The sequence below is a fragment of the Seriola aureovittata genome, chromosome 6 (genome assembly GCF_021018895.1).
Source record: "Seriola aureovittata isolate HTS-2021-v1 ecotype China chromosome 6, ASM2101889v1, whole genome shotgun sequence".
In the NCBI taxonomy this organism is placed as follows: domain Eukaryota; kingdom Metazoa; phylum Chordata; class Actinopteri; order Carangiformes; family Carangidae; genus Seriola; species Seriola aureovittata.
The window spans coordinates 20,617,194-20,641,075 of NC_079369.1; the positions used below are offsets into that span (position 1 = coordinate 20,617,194).

General features: G+C 41.2%; 1 long non-coding RNA gene across 1 annotated transcript in view; it reads left to right on the top strand.

Moving 5' to 3' along the window:
• Window positions 1-10,085, top strand: part of LOC130171129 (uncharacterized) — a 50,248-nt gene extending 40,163 nt beyond the window's left edge. The window contains exon 3 of the long non-coding RNA XR_008828081.1: window positions 9,397-10,085. This is a non-coding gene — a long non-coding RNA (uncharacterized LOC130171129). The remainder of the gene's footprint in view (window positions 1-9,396) is intronic.
• Window positions 10,086-23,882: the final 13,797 nt, after the last annotated feature.

Sequence of the window (23,882 nt, forward strand, 5' to 3'; positions counted from 1 at the left end):
ACTTTGAACCCCCCCCCCTTTGCCCTATAGGCTTGGCCCATGTATGCCTACTCAACGCCTTGTTTTCCTCATGTCAGTTTAATTGTTCACTGTCAGGGGCAGAGCAGCGGATAACAAGCTTAGCAAATGATGTCTGCTGTTGCTACACATTGATTAATATTTTACATGTTATTATCCTCTGTCCATTACCACAGCAAATTAAACTATAAATCACCCCCTCTGCTGGTGTCACCAGATCATAAATTGTCTCTCCCCTAGCCGCACGCTGTGCCGTGCCATGCCGTGCAAGGTCTTCTCTTTGGTGAGACAACAAAAGTGGGGAAAGTGCCTGTGTTCTTTAGCCTGAGTTATGGACTAGTCACGGTCACCATATACATCAGAGCCATGAAAAATGAGGAGTTTGTTCTGCTATAAAACAAAAAGAAAAGCAAGCACCCTAGTGTTAAGTTTGTACCTGTTACAGTTGTAAGTAAAATATGAAACATGCAGATGAAGTGTAATTACTATTTAAACCCTTATATTTTGTGCAAAATATTGTAAACTCCAAAGTAGTATAGGTTCTTATTTGACATCTATTAATAAACAAATTAAAGGAATTGAGTATTCATAATTTGATGCAGTAATTTGAATGCCAATGCATACAAAAATCTACAGGAAAATATTATTCAAATTTATTCCCAATATGTTACATGTTTATTTGCATTGGTTTGTAGTAACAGTCTGCTAAAGCCGCTACAGATAAACACCATTTTCTTCAGACGGAGATGCTGCTGCTGGTGTTAAATGGAAATTCAGATGGAGCTGTAGATAAATATTTTTTCCCTGACTGTTTAGACCCATTTTTCCCTGGATATCATCTAAGATATCAGATGACCTTTCCTGCCTTGTCATTTTTTTTCTCATTTTCCCCACGTCGGTGGAAGAGATGCAAAGGTGCTTTACCAGCAGCTAGAAATCAATTTATACAGTCCCGCATTGCATGTAGGAAGGGATGGGACAGAGCCGGCCTGATATAATGACACGGCCAATTGCATTGTGTTGGGCTGCGGGGGTCAAGTGGGGTCTGAGTGTGCCACGGATGCAGGCTTTGTTCGTATGAGGGGCATTAGGCAGGAATTACACAGCGGGGTCAAATGACCCACACCCTAGCAGGGAGCCAGCACCTTGGGTCCCCCCAGCCCCCTCATCATCAGCCTGGGGAGATGAGAGTGACACGGGATGACACTCCAGGAGGAGGGGGGTGGAGAAACACTCCCACTAAACACTTCACCTACTGATAGGTGCCATTGACCCTTCCTAAATCTCATCATCGTCGTTCCAACGCAAGGGGAGATGGCGTGGGATTTTCTCTGACATCCCCTTCTATACCTATTTTACACTTTCCCATCTGGACTCCCAGCCACCCTCTCGGTCTCTCTTTTACAGGCTCACTCATTTGTATACAGACGCATACACCTTGATTTATTTATCTATCTGTCTGGTGGATGTAGCGGATGTCCCCTGCTGAAGATGGCAATACTCACAGACTGATCCTCTCTAAGCCTGCTTAGCATCCCCCTGCAAATACAGTCCCTCTGCGTCTTTCAATGATTTATCAATTTACAATGTTTGTTAAGATAGCTTTGCTGTGGCATCCCAGTGGCTCAACGGGTCCATGTTCCTGACGTGTTTCGGATTCAAACAGTGATAGCCTTGTTGTACTCTTTGCTCTTTGTCTCTCAGCTGCGTTGTCATTCTCCTTCTCATACTTTTTGTCTAAAACATTTGTAATGTGAAATGTGTATTATTAAAATAACAAGAAGGTTCACTTTCTAAAATACAGTGTCCTGTTGCGTGGCTTTGATGTCAGTAGGCTGGAGATGTGAGAGGTGCCGGAGGGCCCTGACCCTCCAACAGTCCAATGGAGTGCATAGATCTGAGGTTAAGTCATCTGACCTGGCTCGCTGGTCAGCCGCCTGCTTTTCCCCATAATTACTGCTCAGACAGCCCAACTTTTTCCCTTTCCTGCTCTTAAATCAACACCAATCCATCCCCAGCCCCACTATAACCTTTCTGCCACCAGGCACCTGTATGTATTGGCCCCCCAGAGTCCATCTGTAGGATTCTGTTTGAATTATCAAACACATTTGTTTGGTTTTGTTGGAACTCTAAATATCAGAAAAACATCTATATATTCCAGTCGCAGTAACAGCAACCACCATTTAATGTTTAAAACATCAGATACTCAATACTGCAGCAGTAAATGTTTAAACAACACAGAAAACATCTGAGAATAGCTTGTCTGTATCCTGTCACAGTCTTCAAAATGGATGCTACACACATTTGTTTTATTTTTTTGTCAATTTAGTTGCATTCAGTGGAAGAGAACAAAAAAAGAGCAGGGGATATGAGAAAAGGAGGAAAGGGAGTCAAATCTTAGCTTTTGATATAATGAATTTGTTTAAACAGGACAGCACTGTCAGCTGTCAGTGTATTGACCTTATTCATTCAAGCCACAGCAATCCAAATCCAAACAGCTTGTTCTCTCCCAGTGGTTTATTCCGACATCAGACATGCATATGTAACTACTGCTGCCCGCCTGGTCTAAAGTGGATGCAAAGCAACCTGGGAAGAGACTTATGAATAACTGAGGACTAAGAGAGCAAAAAGGATGAAAAGAAATGAACGGACCAAAAATAAAATAATAGCACACAGCTAAAGTGAAAAAGAGATAAATATGAATAGAGAGAAAATGAGTAAAGGAGAGAGGAATCAAGTGAAAGAGAGAGAGCAGAATGGCTCCTGTCAGCCGAGGCCCACCACAGTGAAACACTAACTGTAGCGACAGGCTGATGAGTCAGTGTCTGTTTAAATGGCAGCTTGTCAGGCCTCCAGCTCCGAGGTGGGCTGCCGACCTGTCAGGGCCCTTGCCACATTAACCAGCTGACCCTATCATCCTTAACATTGCTTCGCCACTGAGCTGCCTGTCACTAACTCTGCCATTTGGCTTTCCAGACCTGCCAGAGAGAGCAGGCACAGCCACCTCTTAGTGTTGTTTATTGATTTCTGACCCGCCGCTTAATAGTTTTCCCAGTCCCCCTGAATGGCTTTTGTAAGCAATAGGGTTTGTACATCTCTCAGATCAATACCTTTTATATTTACAATAAAATTGAAACGGCTTCTTGGTGGGGCTCGCAGCACCTCGGCATTTGTCATCCTTCTGCAAGGGAAAACTATGTCATTATCTGAATTAAAACATTTATTTCTGATTAAGAGAGTGTCCTATCTCATTAATTTTCCCCTTTCCAATACGAGGGGAATGGAATCCTATTGATTTTTGTACTTTTTACACGTCTCCACTATTGGGAAGATAATTGAGAAGTTAGCCAGAATAAATGAAGTTTCTAGTCTTGCAGGGCAGCCAATACCTTGGAAATGTGAGGTGTTTTTGTGGGAGCAGGCCTTTAATTTTGTGCCAGCAGAAGACAGGGGGACTGAACAAATTGGATTAAGGCTGGGGATTGGGGGCCTGAGGAGGTGGGGGGTGGGTGGTTGAGGTGTACCAACATTGTGTGTGTGTGTATGTGTGGAGGGGGTAAACTCGGTATTTTAGCAATAATAAGTCTGCACCCTCCTCCAATTTTTACACCACGAATACATCACGGGAAGCGCAGATTAAAGCATTTTAAAGCCAATAATGATAAGTTGCCTCCTCCCCTAGCTTATTGTCGAGGAAGAATTGAAAGACAGTAATCAATGTTTCAACTAGACCTTTTAACACAGCGGGACTCATTGATTAAGCATTATCAAATTAATGACATTGAATTAAGTTATGGCTGTTTTTTGTTTCATGCTGCAGGAAACCTTGTAGTAACATTTGAAATTAACAAACAAAGTTGTTTTCTGTTTTTGCAAAACATTTACCATATTGATAAAATGGAAATTAAATTAATTAACCAATTAATTATATAGTTGTTGGTAAATTAAGGATTTAACCTAATTGAATCATTGATATTAATTATGATCTGGGGATTTATGTATTTTTAAGAGGATAATATGGAATCTGCAAGCGTGAATATAATAAAGAGATATATTATTATTGTGAATGTGTTTTCAAACTGACGGAGGAAATCTCCTCATCATCTGACAGGTCTAGATGTCCTTATATGTAAGTTTTGCTTCTGTTTACAATCTATTTTTTTCCATTTTGCTCCTTGTGACAAAGAGAAAGAGAGAAAAGTCACAGAGTTGAAGTGTGGTTAAATGTTGTCCACTCGCCGTGGCATGGCCAGTGTGCAGATTTTGAGAAGGCAGGGCCGTGTGGTCAGCTCCAGTTTGCACAAGCCCAGCGCAGCTGATATGGGGGTCGTGAGAGGGGTGACTGAACACAGCAATTGGACCTCACAAACACTGAAAGAGGCCAGCGCTTGCCTCCCTCTGATGCTGCCCGATCTTGCTTCGGGGACTGAGAGAAAATGTTGTCGGACTCAGAGAGGGCATCGTCCATCATGGCCCCAGTCTGCCTGTCAGCTGGTTGATTGTGGGAGAAAAGAGAGAGTGAAAAGAGAGAGAAGAAAGAGAGAGAAAGAAGCCCAGGAGGAGTCTACCAGGAAGGCAATTGTAAAAGAAACGGGAGGAGAGAAAGAAACAAGGAAAGAGAAAGAGAGGAAGACAAGGAGAGTATAGCCTCTGCGCCCCTCCACTGACTCACCGCTTGGCTTTCGGCCACAGGGCCCCTAAGCGGAGGCACTCCTCCACTCCATCCATCCATTCTTCAGCCATACCTCTCCACTCCCTCTTCCCATCAAGAACCCATCCCTTTTTCTTCTCTATCACTACATCCCTCCGTCCTTTGGCCCTCTGAAGCCTGATCTCTCTCTCTCTCTCTCTCTCTCTCTCTCTCTCTCTCTCTCTCTCTCTCTCTCTCTCTCTCTATCCAATGATCCCTCTGTCCTTCCACCCCTCCTTCATGGACAGCTGAATGTGAGGCTGATAGGCTGTGGAGTGAGTGGGGCAGCTGCCAGCGCCCTGCAGCAGAACCATCTCTGACAGGCCACTAATTCAACCGACAGAAGAGAAACCTCAACCAAACACTTGGATTATAGGTCCAAAGAGGGGAAGAAAAGTTTAGAAAATGGGAAAATTAACTAAGGGAGATGGAGGTGGGTTAAGGTCTGGGCAAAATATTCCCTTGCTTTTGAAGGGCAAACAAGAAAGACGTGAAGATCCAAAGAGGGAGTTTTTAGTCAGAGACTGAAAAGAAAGGAAGGAGTAGAGATGGAGAGTTTTTTTTTTGAGTTTGATTGTTAGGGGTGAATAAAATAACAGGAATCCCTGAAAATTCAATTAAAATCCAAATCCCAATTAAATTCAATACAAGAACAGCCTCAAACATTCCCAAGTAGCTGATCAGTTATCTTTGAACAAGACCTGAGGTGAAAATTAATGTACAGCATCCCATAATAATACAAAACATTTTAACTAAGTGGACTATGGTACATGCCATGTGCTCACAAAATTGTGCGTCTGAATCTGGAAAATTATCGTCGTTGCTACTCTCTTTGGCAGCAGAAATACCATAAAATTTATTATATTTTTCTCAAACTTTGAGTTGATACAAAGACAAAAGATTCAATGAATTTAAAAACTTTAGCTTATATAGTCTTGTAATGCATGTAAAATGTAAAGCCTATTCAAGAGAAGCTGAAAAAAAAAAGTGAGACAAAAATACGATATACCTCCTCCGCAGTAGGCCAGGCATTAAAAACCACCGCACCTCCTCTTTCCATTTGTTTATCTGTATAAACGTACTCATGGCCAGCCAGGAGCAGTGTTCAATGAACAGCTTAATTTGTGGATGCATTTCTATGCCTAGAGTAATCTAAGGAGGGATGCAGAAAGGTTGGGTACATTCATCACAAACACAAGCTTAACATAAGTGAAAAATTACAGGATTCCCAATGACCTTCCAACCAATCAGGCCTGGTAATTACACTCATTCATTACGAAGGAAGGGAGAGATGGAAGAATACAGAGATGACCCTTCAGGACAACAAAAATGTTTATAGATGGGAACAAAGAGGAAAATGCTAATGGCTTAGCTATCTGGCTGGATGGCCCTGAGACGATGCAGAATAATAATTTCCATCATGAGCCAACTATAACCTCTGCAGAATTTTACACAGAATTTCAGTTCATATTTCAACAGTGCATGGCAACCATTTTTACTTTCGGACAGAAGAATGTTATTATACACAAAATATTTCATATACCATATTAAGTATTATGGTATTAGATCGTATATGATGAAGAGAAATATAGTATTACTACATTTTTGAGACTTTCTTCATCTTTTTCAAAGCTCTACCACAGTTCAGATCATACAGATGCCACTCAATCTTGTGCTTTGTTTCACATCTTGTATATAAATGACTAGCTTTTGGTTTTGTTCATTCAATTACAAATTACCTCAAATTCTATGTCAGACCTTTGACTCTTTGTGTAGTTTTTTCAGTTGTAATCACAGCATTTAATCATATCTGGAAACATAATTCCACAGAAAGGATTTAATAGATTTTAGCTTGTATGTACTGAGTAACTTTGGAACTGTGTATTTTGCAGCTGTGTATATTTGGAGTCCACCAGTTGCTTCAACATTTTTATTTTTTATCAGCCTCAAAACATATCAAACAATATCTTTTAATCAACTTTCAGGTGTTTCGGTTTGGACACGTCCACTGTTATACATAGAGTGTTATTCCATTATTATTGTAATAATATATTAAAGATGTTTTACTGTATTTTAATCACTTAGTATTCAGATGTCCAGATAATATGGCTAATATTATGAAAAGTAGTCTGTAATTATGTTTATGAGTAAATAAGGGTGGAGTAAAGATGTTATAATGGATCATTGAAGATGATGTCAGGTTTAGTGTTAGGGGGCTTAGGTTCGTTAACAGTACTATTCAGGATTACATGCAGTTGCAGCAAAAGCAAAGTGTCACTTTACTGAGTATCTACTCTCTGCTACATGATTGACACAAGTGTCATTACTTGACTGTAAATAAAGTATAATGCAATAGTGTAATAATTGCATTTATTGTGTTGGTTGCTTTATTGGGTTCTGATTATTCGTCACTTCCACTGCCTCATCTCATATGTGATTTCAGGTGAACTATATTTGTATCAAGCAGTGGATGATTTTTTTTCTTGGCTAATAGCTAAAGCGCCCATGGCACGCATATTTCCCATGCACTAACAACACAGAGATTCTTTGCTGACTTTAAATTGAATCACACATAAATAGCACAATGCTCTGGTGCTGAACTTTTCGATTCATTCTGTTTCCCAGATGATGGTATCTGACTGCTTCTCTCTGATTATGCAGATGATATTACTTTTTTTTCTTCGTCGATATGTGTTTAGATGTCATTTGCAGTGGATGATGTTCTCATTGCTCAGTTTACCGCGCCCATAATAAGATCACCTGTGGTATGAATACATTTTCCCACTCTGCTCGTGTATTTGGATTTGCAGGGTAAATGAGTTTCTCTCAGCCTCGGAGAGAGCGGGAGAGACAGAAAGAGAGAGAACACATCAAGCACGTTCTTAGATTCACTTTAGAGCTTGACACCTTGGCGGTCGGTCAGTAAATGGCTTTTCTACAGGAGGAGGTGGGATAGGGTTTTGTGTGTGTGTGCTTGCATCAACATCTGTGGATATCTCTGTGTGAGTGTCTATGTGCAGCTGCAGTACTGTACATGTTTTCTCATGTTTGTGTGTGTCTTTTGTAAGTGTTTTTGCATCAATATGTGTGTGTGTGTGTGTGTGTGTGGTAGAGAGGCCGAATTTTACAGCCACATCTACATCTACTCACCCTCTTTGTATTCCAGTCTGCTATCCAGGCTCAGGCCTCAGCTGTCATTATTCCCTGTCCATCCACAGAGAAGTTATAGTTGGCAAAAAACCCATCAGGTGGGCAGGACAACGGATAATTGAGGTGATGATCGGAGCTGTTCAAAGACAATTGATAGTGATGGAGACAGGGGGAGCGGGGAGCTCAGCCGACTGACCGAACTCTCCGGGGGCTCAGAGAGCACCAGATCAGAATGTGGAATAACACATAACATAGACACTGCTACTTTTGAAGTCCAATATTTCACTTTTTTTTCTTTTTTTTTTTTTTGAAAATTACTCAGAAATCTTCTGCTTTCAAACAAATTAAAGGATATTTTATGCTTTATATAGATGAAAAAAAAAGTTATAGGTTTTTTTCTTTGACAACAGCAGTACAATATGTACTGGCCCAGAGACCAACCTCAGGTTTTATTAATAGCCCAAATCCTGTTCGCCAACCAGGCCTCAATCACACAGCAACATATTGAACTAGCAGAGAAAGCCATGACCTGAACATCATACTTCCACCAGCTCCAATCCGAGTGACAAGTTGCCAAACTTCAAAATCCCCCAGAAAACCCAGTTAAGGCAAAGCAAGTTGTAAAGGCGTTTTTCATAAGCCGAGGGACAAGGGGGAACAAATGGAGGTTATTACTTTCTTCCATTCCAAATAGCCCCCTACTGTCTGGCTGAAATAGGCCTGGTAAAAAAATGTCTTTATATCTCACATCCATACCTGACATCATACCTCTGGATTTTTCTATTACCCACTGGCAACTTTTTTTTTCTTCTCTTTCTCCATTTTCTTTGCCCACACGCAAATGTTATCACCTAAATGTCATCAATTGTGTACATATAAAATCAGCCCATAACGTTAACGCATCAGCTGATGGAGTACTTTCAGGAACATGTATCTTCAAAGTCCTTGGATGTCTTTGCTGAAAACTTTGGATTCTGCCAGCAAACCTATCCGTTGTGTTTCTGAAGCGTGCCGGTTTTACCTGACTTGCATGCAGGTGTCGCGTATGTAGTAATCGATGGGTGGTTTGAGTCCAAGTGCGCAGTATCAATAACTCCATCACACATATAGTGACACCTCATGCACAAAAAAAAGTCATAGACACACACATAAACACACGCACAGCGCTCTTACATTACACGGGCATCGTATCAATAACTCTCTCATTCGTGCGATGACGCACACACTCTGTCACACACGTGGTGTCACATAGAGACACTGTATCGATAACTCAATATTTCAGGTGTCAGTCTTGTGTGGTGTGCCATGCCCTCTGAGTGGCGGAGGGGGGAGCAGGTTGGCAGCAGAGGACAGGGAGGGACACTCCCTGACAAGGCCGTCACACCTTTCAATACCTCCACTCCGCCTCTCATTAGCTTGTACGCGTGTGTGTGAACTCCTGGCTTGAGCTGGCACCGTCAGCAACTATCACTCATACCTCCCTCCCCCTACTTTCTTCCTCAGACATACACACAACTTGTCTTCTCAACATTCTGCAGGCTTCAACTTAAAGCTGGCTTATGTGGGAGGGCGACCTGCTCCAACTCCCCTTTGTGACTCCCCCTACCTCCCTCCCCACAGCGCCATCCTCCACCAGCTCCTGAGTATTGACCCAAGCTGTCACCCTGACCGGCACCCCTGACCCCCCTCAGCGGCAGGGGATCCATGGCGGGGCCGAAGGTTCAAATGATTTTCCTCTACCTCTTGCAGTCCTGTTTTCCCAGTGAGCTGATTGCTAATGACAATATTAGAAAAGGGAATAATGGAGATTCCACAAACAATTTGCCCCTTGGATTTGCAAACCTAAATGTCTGCACAAGTTACAAAAGAGTGATGGATGATTATTTGTGTTTGCACATGTGGTAAAGTTAAAACTGGGAGTAGAAAATATTTGGTGTTTCAAAACTGTGGGCCTCTGTGGGCTTTAGGCTTGGTGCAGTTTGTTCTTGAAAAGATAGTCATTAACTGAAATAGTAATGCAATTACACTGAATTCTTGTTCATTAGTAATGAAAAACTGTGCAGATGGGGTGTCCTGGTGGCACAGATGTTTAAGGAACTGACCATGTACAGTAATCACAACATGCCCAGTTTGAGTCCAGGCAGGGACTTACTGTATGTTGCTCTACATCCATCATCTCTCTCCCGTCATTTCATTTCATTTCTCTACTATCCACTATCAAAATAAAGGCCAGAAATTGTCCAGAAAGAGGTAAAGAAATAACTGTACAGATGTCAAACTGTTGTACTGTGAAACTATAGCACTGAAAGGGTAAAAAAAAATAGTACTCAAAGCATAAAAATGTGCTTTAAAATTTCATTTTAACAAAAGGAACATGCAGAGGCTAAAACAAAAGCCTGTCTGATGATAATAAAACAGTCCCCGCAGTCTTTTATCTTGCACCTCGAGGATTAATGCTAATGTAAGTTTTTCTCTCAGCGCAACCAATAACATCCTGCCAAATATCCTAAAAGGATCCCCAGAGCAGCCCTGATGCTCCTCCATTACAGGCCTTATAATACCTGCCTGAGATATATGTATTTATGTGGCAGGAAATAACATTAGAGTGAATTGCCATAACAACTTTATAAATCAGGCAGGCACAGGGATGGCAGGTACAGGGGAGAGCGAGAGGGAGAGAGACAGTGCCAAGGTGGCGTTAATGCTGATGAGAGGTATCTGCGATGGCATCCATCACCTTTGTGCAGCCATTCATTGTCAAGAAAATGGGTTAAAACCTTGTTTGCCAACTTCGGTGTAACCCCCCCTCCCTAAAATACATTGAAACGGAGGTTCATAAGCGGTGGATACCATCCTTGTTGAACCTACCGGCCCTGCAGGTTGTCCTGCATCCCCCTCCACCCAGAAAAACAGGGCAGATCTCCCCATTAATCAAAAGTTACAAACAGACTTTGCCGTGTCATAACTCTTGCTACGGGCTTTTCCGTTGATTGATTCCTATACACACATACTGTCTGATTACCATAATGTGTTCTTGTGGCAAAAATTCTGGCGGCAGGGGTGAGTGGGGGTGGGGGTTGAGGGGGTGGTAGTGTTGGTAAGGGGTTTAGGGAGAGGGGGGGGGTGCCTTTGTGAAGCGAGCTGGAAGTAAATAACAAATGGCCCAGACCCCACCTCATCCGGAGTGATTTCAATCCAATGTTCCATCATAGCTAGTGGAGAGAGGCGAGTGTTTGGGGGTTTGGGCTATCAATTACAGATATGTGTAGGCAGGCAGACACTATCATTTCGCTGATTGTCACCAGTCCACCGCTGTGACATCAGGAAGTGATTCATCAGTCTATTTCCTGTGACACCCGGAGAAAGATGACATGCTAGGGCCTGTGGAATTATGAGGGATCCTGAAAGAAGGGCTCTTTAACATGCTTGGGGGGCAAACACATTCTAATGCAGACATTTAACCTCTCTCCGCCAGCGATTGCTCTTGACTGACTCGGACCATTCATTCATTTCAGCCAAAGAGTCTGGCTGTTGATTAAACTATCCGCACTATTTGTTCAGCAATGTGTCAAAAAATGTACAATAGAGTGAATCTGTGGTACTGCAAACACTGAAAAGTTGCTTTTCACAAGTGACTCCAAACAAAACGTCAAGGATCAAAAGAATATGTTTTCAGTAAACATAGTGTACATCAGAGAGAAAAAAAGATTTTAGAAAATAATACAAAATGAGTCATGATTTATCAATATGATTATCACAATGACCGACAGTAGATGTGATTGTAGCTCTTGTAGAATTTAAATAATGTTGTAATTACAATAAAGAATGCAGTACAAGCACAAGTAAACACACAAAAAAAGTTAAAGTTAACAATGGCACACTGTAATTATTGCATTGTTTTTAATCTAATATTAAGTCAAGGTAATTCCATTGTTCTATGTTGTGTAACTAAAGAATGAAATTTAAGGGGAAACATTGGGGACCTTTTTTATTTTCATTTTCAGCCCAAAACATATATTCCAACCTATGTACAGTATGTCTTTTTACAATCAGTAACTGTACTACATTGCTTTCAAAATGGCAAACAAGCCATTGATTTTTCTCACACTAGTCTTAAAAGTTTTAGTATGCTTTTTATGAATGGCTGCATGTCATTATTAATTTTCAGTATCAAGTAATATGGTAATTATTTTATCATTTAGTCTATGAAATGTTAGTAAATGTGAAAAAATGCCCATCACAATTTGCCAAAGCCCAAGGTAACACCTTCAATTAACTTTGCCCAACCAACAGCCAAAGACCCAAAGATAATCACTTTACTATTACATACGACAAAGACAAGATAAGAAAATACTATAAAGAAGCTTGGCCAGGGTAATATTTGGCATTTTTCCTGTGAAAATATACAGTTGTTGCCAATTGATTTTCTGTCAATTGACTAATCATGCAACCAATCATTTCAGCTCTAAATCAATAAATAAAAATATCATCACTCTTCTGGTAGACAGTGTTCTGTATGGTGGCCCACCACTGCACAGATACAAAGGACACAATGCTAAATGTCCTGCGCCTCGTCTTTCTCTCAGGTTATCCTTCCTCAGAGATTCACACCAAGCCGGCAGTAAGCACAGATGATACCAGCAGGCCAAACTTTATTCCTCCCCGTTACAATTGCGTCTGTGAAGAGTGACTCTATCAATCTGCTGCCGGTTGGGAAGATTGCCTAATCCGGTAGCCAAGGGACTCTTATCATCAGTCTGCCTCTTTATTGAATGTGTGTGTGTGTGTGTGTGTGTGTGTGTGTGTGTGTGTGTGTGTGTGTGTGTGTGTGTGTGTGTTGTGAAAGACCAGCCAGCGCCTCATTGGTGCCAAATGTATGTACTGCTCCTCTGCTTAACATTATCACCCTCATTTGTAAACACAGTCATCCATCAGGCGCCGGCCCCCCACTTATCCAAACAGATGAAGAAGGTGTATGTTCTTATAATTTGCTCTCATCTCAGAGAGGGACGGAATAATAATAATCTCTCCCTGATGTACAGTTGCCCCCTCCTCCCACTCCAGCTCTTTTTTTCCTCCATTTTCATTCTCTCTTTCTAGCTTGTGGATAGTGTATTAATGAAGCGGCCTAATTTGACACCCCGACGCAAAGTAATGGATTAAAACGCCACACTGCCATCCGTCTGTCAGCCACAAATAAAGCGTGCAGTATAAATATTGTAATTCATACCTGTGATAATCATGGTGCCACCTCTTGCCTATGTGATAATAATCTTAACCTCTTAAATCTGACTGTGTGCCTGTATGTCTGAGGTGTGTTTGAATTCTTGCTTATTATGTGTGTAAGAGGATAAACTTCCAGCATTTAATTAAAACTGTGCACTCTTTTTCTGTAGTTAACTTCTCCCCTGAAATCTTTATGTACACAGGATTGCACCTTAAATTTTCCAACAAAGAGGAAGGTATTTTTAACACAGTTGTTCGCACTGACACCTCAACCAGGAGAGCTTCATGTCTATACAAGCAATGGAAGTCCTCCAGCTGTCAGTCACGTAACACTGACTTTTACTTCTAGAAGAAAGGGTGCCCAAAATAACTCCTCCCACTTCACAACTCTATCCTCCACAACGATCATCGCCTCCTCCCTCTGCACTTTCATTGCAACCACACCTCATCATTCTCCTCCTTTCGCTCTTTTTTTTAATCATCATCATCATGTTCATCATCATCATCATCATCATCATCTTCCAGCCTTCCTCTTCAGCAGCAGGTGTCTTGACTTTAACAACTCTTGCGTATAAGCCGCTCAGACTGTCAGCACTTTAGTCACGCTCTTGCAAGGAGCTTTAGTGCTCTCTTCTGATAAGAGCTAGACCATTGTGCTCCCAGCTTTGTCCATTGCTAAACACGGTTCACATGCTGAGATAGTCATCTGTAACAACTTTATGAATGGACACATGACACGTGGCAAGCTGCATGGGTAAAGATCAGCAAGGCAGTTATGAGTGGAGATCTTGTTGCCATCTGTTCAAGCTTCTACAGACCCAAGACCCTCTACAGAGATTTAGATTCTTACTCGTTACGGAAAATAATTTCTGAATGACAAATGTGTGTAGCAGCTCCAAATCCTTTATTGTGAACAAAATGCATACACCAACATATTAGTTTTAACTAATGTAGATAATGTGGTTTTAACTAGTGGATGATATGGCTGCTGATGATTCCGTAGTTTCCTTTGGTATGCTGAAGACAATATCATAAAATCTTGTGGGATGGGATAAATTAATGCTCTATTTCTATTCTTGTAATGGAGCTTACTTATTTAAAAACCTGATTGTATTTTCAATATCTCATGAAGCAGCATTTCTCATCAGTAAAGGAATTACTGTTTATCACATTTATTTCAGTACGTTCTTCATTAAATCTGTTGAAGTGAAATAATTTTCTAATGTTATGCACTACAGTCACAAAATCAACATATCCCCCTCAACAGCATCATGGTAGACTATTGTATTCAGAAGTGGACCTCTTGTATAAGTGCTCTTGTAAAGACGGCCTCTCCCAACTGATGCCGTCTGAATAGCAAACATCCCAGTGCCAACATTTGCAATGTAGATGTGCGTGTGTTCTCGCTCTCTATTGAATTGTTTTCTTAATCGTTTCCTTTGTGCCAAGAAGTAAAGAAAACAGATTGTGTCTGAAGAGCATTGAAAGTGCCAATGACCCCTGGTCACGACAGCAGCGTTAGGACTGCCAGGACAGCAGATAAAGAGCCAGACAGGTCAACTGCTCTGTCCTGCCATGATTGCAAGCACCAACATTTTCTTAAAGGGAGACAAGTTTGGAATTCTGCTTAGCCTCTTGCATTTTAAATATTATGAACTTTTTAGAGAGAATTCACCAGTTTTACAATTAAGCTGCATTTGAATTCATTTTAACACCATTGCTCCATCCCTGTCTCCCATTTTTCCTGTCATTCTCTACTGAATACCCTCTAATAGGCATTAACAAGTCTTCTCTTCAGTCATATTTCTCTCTCTAATGCTTTTATTAAGCATCCCATCCTGTAAACATGAAATATTATTTAAACAGAAGCCAATATTTCACTCAGTGCTTTTCTCATCTCAGGAAAAAAAAAGGCAAGCTCTCAACTTTTAAATGTACCCAGCACTGCAGCAATGATCAAAAAGCCAAAACATTGTATGATTAGAAAGAAACCTAGTTGCCTTTCAAACCTCTGTGGCATGTTCTATTTATTAATCTGAAAGTGGTTCCAAATCTTGTGGATAATGAAAATCTCTTTTATAAATATGTATGCAGTGAAGTCACAACATAATAGGGGCCTGGTGAAAAACAGGAGGCAGCAAGGCGGCTGAAGAATGAGGCGCAGGCCCTGCAGAAAAGAATGTTCCCCTAGCAGAAATTGGTTTAATTAATAGGACATTTTACATAATGATTACAGTGTAATTGCACCGACTAGCAGAGTGTCATTAAATATATCCTTGCTCCTTTACAACACCCTCCAGCTAAAAATAATGAGTTACATTGGAAATCACTATGCAACAGGTTCATAAATAACATTTAAGCCCATACAAGGCAAGTACTTATAAATAATAAATATTTGCCTTTTGTAATTGAAGAAAAAAATGACTGCCTCTTTTTTTCCGTCACTACACACTGCTTTGTCCTGTTGTAGCCGTGGAAAGGAGATTTTTCCCATTTTTTCCCCCTCTTGTAAGTGCTGAATAATTTATTTGCCCGCTAATAGTCAACACTGTCAACACCCGGTGGTTAAAATATACCTGTGTCCAGATAAATGCCGCAGCAGGCTACAAAGCGATTATTCCCTGCTTCCAGATATTTTGTTGGATGCAGTCCCTGTATACACTGCAGTAAATCACCAACTTCCAATTACCTTCCTCCATAAAACAAGGCTCGTATTCAAATCAGGCCGCAAAAGAGAGACAGAGACGGGGACAACTGAACCCATGCCTGAGGGCACTGACTGAATGTGTACATGCATGACTCTGTGTGTGTGTGTGTGTGTGTGTGGGTGGGTGAGTGGGTGGGTGGGGGGTGTGGGGGGGTTGAAATTTGTATCTTGGTATAATGCTTATTCCATTTTACTGCAAAGTGGCACTGTTCCACTATCCCTGCTATAGCGCTTTCATGCTGGCTGGGTTTTCATTGGCTTAAAAAGTTGGCTACTGAAATATTTTCATTAGTCTTTCTTCAACAGAAGAGCCAAAAGTTTCTCTTGAATATCATCCAAAACAGGATGGAAGAGTTAGATATGCCATGATCAAGTGCCATGATTGCAGAATTACCAAAGCGGTGGTAATTGTTCTCAGGGGATTGTTGTGCTGTAAGTGGATCTATCAATCATTTTTATGTATTGGAGCTTGGAGGCGGATATTGGAGGCCCTTCTTAAGTCCCTGCTACTGTTGGATGATTATCTTTCATCTTCAAAAAGTCAACCTTTCAGGAATTAAGAAAAATGAAAAATTGCTTTGAAATATTTTTAGAATTACACTTATGTTTCTAACAGTTTTAGAGTAACAAATCAGACTCAGTACCAAATTTTGAAAGTTTAAGTTGATGAGAAAAAAGTTTTTTTGTATTCAGACAGCGCCATCCTTATTATTGTTTATTAGAGCTCACAGACATCCTGGGGATTTCTGATCATATCTCTGCATCAGCTTATCAGTGGAACTGCAGGACTATTGATGTGGTTCCAGTTAGTTGACTATAAAAACTGAGCACAGTTTAGTGTGTGTGTGTGTGTTTGTGTGTGTTTGTGTGTGTGTGTGCGTGTGTGTGTGTGTGTGTGCGCCAAGATGCAAGTTTAACCATTTATTTTCAGGGCATGTTCAAGGTTTTGTTGTAGGGTTAAGGGTAGAATTACGATTATCCGGTCAAGTATACAGTAAGCAATGGTAGAGGTTCATTCATTCCAGTAAAACACAATGTAAACATACTTATATATAAGTAAAAGTCCTGCAAATTTCTCCCATCTCCATACAGAATTTCTGCAGCTCACCCACAGTTGCCGTCAGGTTCTTGGTCATCTCTCTTATCAAGGCCCTTCTCCCTCGATGGCTCAGTTTGGCCAGGCGGCCAGCTCTAGGTAGACTTCTGGTTGTTCCGCAACTTTTTCATCGAAGAACTATGGAGGCCACTGTGCTCTTGGGAACTTTCAATGCAGCAGAATTTTCTTTGCAGTCTTCCCAGATCTGTGTCTGGACACAATCCTGTCTCTGAGCTCTGCAGGGAGTTCCTATAATCGAGTGGCTTGTTTTTTGCTCTGATATGCATTGTCAGCCATAGGACCTTATATAGACAGATGTGTGCCTTTCTAAATCATGGCTGGACTCCATTTAAGGTGTAAAAACATCTCAAAGACGATCAAGAAAAATGGGAGGCACCTGAGCTAAATTTGCGCTAAATATGATTAAGTGTTATAGCAAAGGGTCTGAATATGTATGATATTTCAGTTTTATCCTTTTTAATACATTTGCAAAAATTCTAAAGTTCAATTTTTTTATTTTAGCATAAGGCTGCAACATAACAATGTGAAAAAACTGAAGGGATCTGAACACTTTGCAAATGAACTATATGTGTGAAAAATCGAACTCCTCTCATCACCAGTCCCTCTGGTCGTTTTGGCTCCTCTCTTCCACATCCTTTTTGCCCCCATTGAACACAGGGTATGATAAATGTCTACCCAGACATCATCATCACACATGCAGATTCCCCTCGAACACGATTCACTTTTGATCAGCTCCCCTGTAGAACGGTGGATAAAAAACATTCAGGATAGTCTCCTCGCTGCTCACCTCTCTGCCTCTGAGTGTATTAAATACCCCGTTTCCACACACACTCCCAACCACCCGTCTCCTCTTCATACCTATATTCCAGCAGCAGACACCATCAGTGGATTGCATGTATGCAGAATGCATCAATAACCAGAAAAACTAAGAGGCCTTGTCAGGGACAGGGAGTTGTCACAGGCACAGGCAAACGATTCTACGCGGTGCTCATCTGAGCTGCAATCAGCCCATAATCTGAGTATACATCAGGTCTCTGTGACATGGAAATTTCCTGCTCCTCCGCTCTCATTTTCAGAGGCAGTAATCACAGGGAGAGGCGCTCAACCTCACCGAAATGTATAAATAATTTTCATTCAAACATATTAACAGTCAAAATACCAGAATCCATCATGGCGGTGTGGGGAGCTTCTTAAGAAGCAATCAGGGCCTCTGCATGTGTTCTTTGTCTTTGGCAGCTGAGAGACAGGGCGCAGATTACTTGTGCGAGCCCTGTTTTGCATAATGGCCTACCCCCTTGGTGCTTTTAAACTTTCCTGCCGATCCATTACGTTTACCAAGCCCAGTTCCCTCCCTGTCTTTAATATCATGCTTCCTTGGGAAGAAGATCTGGACGAGGGATTAAAGACCTTTTTATTAAGGCAAGCATGTGGGCCTCCATCCATCTTGCCCAACTGGCAGACACGTTTATGTTCCGTGGACGGGTTATGTACCACCATCTTAAAGAGCGAAAACTTGCCCTTTTTACCTCATTGGGAAAAAGGGAATTTTGGAGGTGAATTGGTAGTTTTCAAGGTTGCCAGACCAGAAGTGTCCTAAGCAGGAGTGGACTCAAATATGTCTCAAAATGTATGTTGTTTGCCTATGTCAGATCATTTCTGGAGACATTTTGACAAAAGACAACTGTGGACTGAATAGAGACCCCCCTTGCCACCATAGGCAATGTCGTATTTTCAACACATTAATGCATGAAGATGTAAAATGGCATAAACCAGGCATAACACCATCTCATTAAGGCACAGCAAAATATCCCTTTTATCATGCCAGAGGAGAAAGAGGATGTTAGCGCTATTCACAGGAGGTGAAAATTAAGGCAGTTTGAGCTTGGAAGCCATCCGAGCTTGACAGGACATGGGCTGCAGTTTTATGTCACGTCGTTTATCTGCAGTTTATATTTTCTATGACCGCATTGTCTCTTTCAAGAACCTTTGGAAAATACACAGGCTGTAAAAACAGCCACCTTTTGTCTGCAGTGTACCTCACAAATGCTAATGTTTTTGTAACAGTTGCAGCCTCTTAATGATCCACAAACACTTTTGGCAAGATATTTCCTTCTAATATTGGTTAAATACCCTTTCCTGAGCAGCAGATGTGGGGTCAGTGAAGGTGGAAACCTTAGGAAAAATAGGAGCGTGATGAAACATTCTGAAAACGGCATAAAGCTAGTGAGGGATGCCCTCATCGTTGACAATAAAGCACACTGAGGCAAGGCAAACACCCATGGATCACAACCCTTTTCATTACAACAGTAAGAGGATCCATGCTTTCCATTTCTCACCATCAGCTTTAAACGTTAAAACCAAAACTTTGATATAAAGTTCCATAATAAAAAGAATAATAATGGCTCTCTGTGTGCTTACTGATTAATGGGTTGTATCCTAGCTGTGTGCAGACAGAGCGGAGGAGATATTTTCAAAATTCTTTACTAGATAGAATTAAACTGAAAAACAGACATGATATTCATGGTCTGAACCTGTTGTATTTAATCACACTGACCTCTAACAGTTTAGCCCAAAAAATGGACAGGCTCTAGCCTTAAATGATGCCACCTGTTCTTTTCTTTCTTATGTCCTTCTTTCATCTATTTAAAAAGCTGTTAAGAGATTGAAATCTCTTTCAAGAAAGACCTGGTCAAAGCATACGTTGATCCAGTAATGAATACAATACACACAACAAGTCAACTGTCACGCACTAAAGTGTAAGTGATATGTAGTTAAGATCCATAAATGGGTATAATGCAGTCAAGCTAAAAACAATGAGCATGATATTATTTATATATTAAGATACTTCAAAATTTACTTGAATTACTAAAGGTTGTCACCTTTTGACAATTTCAAGTTGATGTTCCTTCTACACATGACAGTAGAGACCCTGTAAGCCTTCTCATTTTAATTTCTGTATTGCTTAATCTCTCTTAATATATTAAGTAGTATATCATTAGTGGTAAGAAAGTACTGTCCAATCTTTGTTTTTTTCTCTTTGTCAATATGCTATTTACAAATCACAGATGCCCAGCAGCCCTTTCTCATGTGAAAATGACTAGCACCGCGTATTTGCGTGGATATCGTGGCAGTGTTGATTAAATTGCAAATCAGCATGGCAAATTGAAAAATACTTTCTATTGTCATATCCATTTTTTGCTCCTCTCTCCTTTTCCTCCCCTCTCTCTGGCCCTGTGGACTGTAAGGGCAACAAGGAATTATAGCTCAGTGAAGTGTAGTGGCAAAGCCCCAGAGATTCATAGACAGTCTCAATGATAAAGTCCAGTCCGGGAGAATCGCTACTAGTGCAATAACAGCGAGAGAGGGTCACAATAAAGTTTAGTTTAATGACAAGAACAAATAACTTTAACATTTGGCTGGGGCACTGAACCCCTTCCCGGGGATCGCATCTGATATATCAGCAGGCAACTGGCCGTGACTGCTGGGCGATTGTGCTCGCCACTCTGGCACTAGTGATGCATGCGGGGTCTTGTGGCAGGTGTCCATTTTATAGAGTTATTCAGTTGGAAATGCTGGACACTGGCTGAGGCTCAGGATGGGGTGGAGAGGCCTGGCTAGATTACTGTTACTGCACAGCTGACATCTCCCAGGCTCTTCTCTGTACTGCTATCTGGCCCTGGGAGTCTACATAACTGTTAGCCTCTGAATAGCTAGCAGCCAGTGCCTGAGGTGATATCAAGGCTACTGCTGCAGAGCTTGGACAGAGTCCTGAGGATAGGGCCTCTTAGCCACTAATCGCCACACAAATGACACAGAACAGAAGAGGAATTATAGGTGACCAGCTGTTGGTCAGGTTGTTCTTCTCTGTGTGCCCACACAGCCCTAGTAACTGCAGAGCTTTTTTGTATTTTCGCTTAAAAAATGAGTGATGCAATCACCCAAAATAGTTGCTGATCAAGTTTATGATGACTGACTCGACTAAACTGATAATAGAGTAGACTTCTGTTAACAGTAGCCATACTCCACTGGTGGTTTGTTATCCAAACTGTTCTGTCTTAAATTAACATGTTAACAACATGAGCTTGCATAGTGCATGGATGAGAAAAACCTATTGGTCCTAACAATATTCAATTTGCAGCCACAGCACCCTGTGACAGGCTACTTAGCCCCAGTGAGTGATGAGCACTGATGGCCCTGAGGTGTCGCCGATGGCTGCACAGGTCTTCTGGGCAGCTGCTGGTCTGTGGCTGGATCAGGGGGTTCAGGCTGGCAGCCATATTGTCAAAAACCAGCAGGAGAAGAGGCCATGGGGAGATGGATAATGGAAGATGGATACTGTGCATGGGGTCCTTTTCTCACAGCTTACAAAGTAGGCATAGATACAGCACTAGATCCCAAGTTTAATTGATTTAGTTTGAAAAATAAAATAAATTATTCAAATATGTAAAATAGAAAAGCAGCATTGAGAAAGTCAAACCTCTTACCTGAACTCATCTTAATTCTAAGCACTCACCCATCCCTGAAATCCTAGTGTTGGTTATTTGTTGCCACATTTCTAGTTTACACGGCCTGAAAAGACCCATTCAGGACAGCCATTGTTGAATGCAGGCCTCATATGCAGATCCATTTGAAGGGCCATTATCCAAAAAGAATGTGGTAGACAAAATGAAGACAGGCTAGTGACAAATGATCAACCAGATAATAGGCTGTAAGACACACTTACCATGCTAACAACATGGCGCATAGAACGGACGCACCCCCTGTCGAAAACAAACAATGTGCTTCCAATCTATCATCGTTGATCCGTGTCATCATTACCCCTCGATGGCCATGCGGACATCAACATGACAATGCAACATGCAGGGGCCACATTAGTGCGATAGATTATTATCATAGAGAATGTGGCACAAATCTCTTATGGAGCATTATAGCCGATGTGGAGAGTAACAAACAAACAGATTTATGTCATGTTCTCTCTGAGGAGGCAACTTGGCTGAGCAGAGTGTGTGTGTGTGGTTGTGGGTGTTTGAGGGTGTGTGTGCATGTGTGAGCGCATTCGTATGTGTGTGTATTGGAAAGCTTTGCAGGTGAAATGTTGTGCTAATTCTGTACAGGTTGGGCTAATGTCGAGCCCCCGGGTCCTGTTCTGTTGGCAAGCTGATTGGTGATTAGAGATATAATTAAGAGCAGCTTTGACACAGACACTGTCCTCCACCTCCTCAAGCTCCTTTGTCAACCCCCCCCCCCCATACACACATACATACACACACTCCGACTGCCCCAGCCACCAAACCCGCTACGCCCCCCCAGGCCACTTCCCATCGCTGTTTATGGTGCTTCCTCCATTATCCGACAACAAAAGGAGTCCTGAACACACAAAAGCCCAGCCAGCTGTGTGCCTGGCATGGCGGGGAATACACAGCCTCTCTCTAGTGACAATAAAAAGAAACTTGAGTTTAAACAAAAAAAGTTACACCATATTTGCTCAGACTAACTATGATGAAAGGCAATGAAGACAAGGGCTCCTCATGTAGGTATCAATATAAATATTACTGGAAGGTCAATTAATATGTAAATTAACTCCTCCATTTAATTAGCTATTTAACTATTTTCCAAGGCATGGACATATTAAATCATGCTTAAAGACCCCTCTAACTAGCCTCCTGACAATAGTGCCAGGGAGCCGTGGGCTCATAAACTACCGGCTTGACCTATAAAGAGCCCCGAGTCTGCTAATTCCATCTCAGCCTAATTTTATGACTTGCATAAAATAACCATAGTGCAGCTTTGTAGTTGTAAAGAGGATATGGGTAATAAAATGGAGCCGGGGAAAGCATCAGAAATCTCCTCTTCACTAGTGTCCTCATTTATTATTCTATTATTCTTTGCAGGGTACCGGGCTCATGTGAAAGACAAATGACCTTATTATATTAAATAATTTGTGAGGATATTAACCGTTAATCACACATAAACAGCATTTAAAAGGTATTGATTTTCCAGCACTCTCAACAGCTTGTTAAATTTATGTCCAATAACATGATAATAGATAATCAGGTGAATGATACTCATTTGTAGGGGACAAAGGAAAGGTAATGGGCATCACTGACCTGGACTCCATCATGTCCTTCTATATCACACTTTCATGATCTAGTAACAGGTATTTGACCTTGAACAAGTCTCAGTACAGGTTTACAGTGATTGACAGACACATGTCATATATATTATGTCCAGCCAGGGACCTTTGTTTCAGGTCATAGCTTGTTCTCCTCAACCAAGCTGCTTTAACTTGCCAAAGTCTTACTAAGAGTACTAACTATGAAAGCATCATTCATTCTGTGGAATGATGCTATAATTTCAACATTGGTTTTTAGGGCTGAAATGATTGATGTCAGTTGATCAATTACCTGATCGACAGAAAATTAATCAACGATTTTGATGAGTGATTAATCGTTGAGGCAAAATATTCTCAAGTGGCCACTTCTCTAATGTGAGGATTTGCTGCATTTCTCAGTTGTATGTAATAGCAAATTGATTACCTTTAGTTTTTTGACTGAATGTTGACAACAAAGAAATTTGTTATGGACATTTTTATAGATCAGTTATTCAAAAAATGAACCTGAAGATTAATTGGTCATGTAAATATCTGTTGCAGCCCTAAATTAGGTATAATTGTGTATTTAATACTGACCTAATGGCAGCCCGCTGTGGTAAAATTTCTAAATTTTATTTGATTTCACTGGCTGATTTGAATAGTATGCAGTAGCGGGAAAGACTGGTCGACAGAGGAGGATGAGATATGACACAGGTTGAGTTGAGGCACAGCTTTACAAATACTATATGTAACATGTCTTAGCCTGCTGAGCCACAATGATGACCCGTACAGTGCAGCTTTATCAGAGCCAGCAAACTTTGGCTGAAAAGTTGATAACTGTTTCATTGTTACTGAAACTGTCTAACACTTCATCAGAGGCATC